The sequence below is a fragment of the Chamaea fasciata genome, unplaced genomic scaffold, assembly GCF_029207755.1.
Source record: "Chamaea fasciata isolate MVZ Bird 193981 ecotype frontalis unplaced genomic scaffold, bChaFas1.0.hap1 SCAF_5, whole genome shotgun sequence".
In the NCBI taxonomy this organism is placed as follows: domain Eukaryota; kingdom Metazoa; phylum Chordata; class Aves; order Passeriformes; family Sylviidae; genus Chamaea; species Chamaea fasciata.
This window is the reverse complement of record NW_027094090.1, coordinates 10,886,807-10,889,349: the sequence shown is the minus strand read 5'-3', so window position 1 is coordinate 10,889,349 and position 2,543 is coordinate 10,886,807.

The following is a 2,543-nucleotide window of genomic DNA, read 5'->3' as shown; positions in this document are numbered from 1 at the left end:
TGATAGATTAATCATGGCCATGAAGTATGAAGGAGCTCAAATGGGAATACTCTGACAGCCCATAATAAATCAACTAAGAGCAACACCCAGAGCTTGTAAATAAGCTCAGATCCAAATATAGAATATATGAGTCAGGCACAGAGCTAGAGCAGCAAATAATATAAATAAATATGGAAACTACAAGAAAGATGTATTAAATGGCTACAAAAGCAAATGCAGAAATACATAGATTAGGGGGAAATAAAATGAAAAAAAACCCACCAACCATAAGCAGTACTGGAACTTTAAGAAACGCAAAAATATTTCAATGTGTTTCTTTTGTAAACAGCACTGACAACAGTTTGAATGGAGAGGTATTTACACCCGTGTTTGGCTGCTGGAAGAAGGGATGAACAGTCTGCAAAGCAGGCCTTGAATGGAGCAGTAGAAAAGCCTACAAGTAACCCAGAGCCCAGGTGGGAGACATCAGCATCAGACTAGGACCACAGACTCTTCAAACAGGTAGTCATAATATCTAGATCTGGATAAATATGAAATGCTGATTATTTGTGGAAATACTGGGATACACACCCTGGAAAGGAGAAATCATTACAAGTCCTAAGTGAAGATGATAAATCAATTCAGAAACACTGTAACCAATCTCCAAACCTCAAAATATCTCAAATAAATCACAGTTATTTGGAAAATCTGAGGCATTGATTGACCAGATAAGTAAACAACCATGGTTTCTTCCTCTTGATGCATTTGTCCCATATGTCAGAGAACAAGTGACCTGTCCTAAGAGACTTAGGATGTATTGAAAAGGTAAAGACAAGAGTGATGTGGCAAGAGTTGGAGCACTTCCTGTGAAGGGAACAGCCTTAACTTCTTCTCAGTGAATGGAATGGAAGGTAGACATGAATGAAATAAAGACAGACAAAAATTGAAAGAAATGTCTTGCAGTCATGTTTGTGCATGAAAAGTTCCCCCAGCTCTTACAGGAGCAGGAAGCCATTCAAGTAGAACATGGCCATAAATCACTGAAGGGCATTTCTTAAAAGCAGTCAGCTCCAGAGTGCTTTCAGCCCGTGCTCTGAGGGAACAGCACTATTATTTCACACATATGCTGAAAGAAATGGACTGCAATTACTGACAACTTATCCAGGCAGGAATTGTAGCATTAAATGAAAGACAAGTGAATAAGAATACAAAATTGCAACCCTTTCAGAAATATAAAAGATAGGAGGACGCTGAGACCATTGGACAATATATTTTTACCTCCCTTTTAAGAAAAGGTCTGGAGAGAATTGTATGAAACACATACCACAAACATTTACAACTATTCATAACATTTTTCCTTCTGTCTGTCTGATAAACAGAAAGAAATCTCAGTTCTACTGAAGTGTGCTAGAAAGACTGACATGAGACAAATATCCAAGAACTCATCAAAATGTACTTTGCAGTCAAACTGCAGTGTCCAGACTACTGAGAAAAGAAATTCTCCATTCCAGAATACAGGCCTGTACCAGAAAGCTTAGGCATCCTGTATATCAGCAAACAGCCCTGAAGATCTCTAAGATCTAATAAGATGTGATAGATGTAGGAGGTGGCCAGGCAAGCCACAAAAGGAAAAAAAGTACAGTCTTAGAGCAGAAGAAAAATAGATCACTCATGATGAGTGATAATGAGCGAACCACTCATGACTGTGGCGAGATTCCTTGACTGCTTCAGTGACAGATGAAACAGTGTGTTTAAGTACACTTGTTATCACAAAGTACTATTTGAGAAAAGGGCAACAAAAGAAAACAGGAACCACTCAGGTCAGATGGAATGTTCATTTAGAAAGAGGAAATATTTGGGGTTGTGTAAAAGAACAGGTTGAGCACAGAGGTAGTTCTGCAAGATGTTTCTTCACTTTAGTATGGCCTGAGACTTCCTAAACCGAAAGTGTTGGGTTTGTTTATTAGCCTCCAAGGAATGTTTCTTTGCATGCATTTTTCTCTACAGCCAAAGGATTCACTCCTTCCAGTACTTTTCAGTATGCAATGTGCCTGTGTGTAACTGAAGTGTACTATTTTCTCATTTCTCCACTTTCTCTTCTAAAAGCTCTCTCTAAAAGTACTTCAGTGTTTTCTCTGGTAACTGCTGTTGATCTCATGTGAGCTTTCTCATGTGTTCTCAAACATTTTGTAAGTACTATGACTCATACCAACATCTCTTTTCACATGAGGTTTTGCAAATATGGCATAGACCAGAAAATTAACCCAATACATTTTGCAGGTGAAATATGCCTTTCTTAGAAACCCAGAAGAGCATAGCAGCAGAACAGCTGGAGTTTTGTTGGCTATGATGTTGTTTCTGTGAGAACAAAAGCACATTTGTTTCTCTTGTGCCAGAGTACTACTGGGATGCTATCCAGAGCAGGGCTGATTGCACTGGAGGTTACACCTTTGCTGTCTTTTATCTACTTACAGTGAAGAAAATAGTTCATGCATAGAGCAAAGTATGAGCAGCATTGTAGAGTCATTCCCTACTTATCTGCATGACTGTTCCAAGCTGTCTGT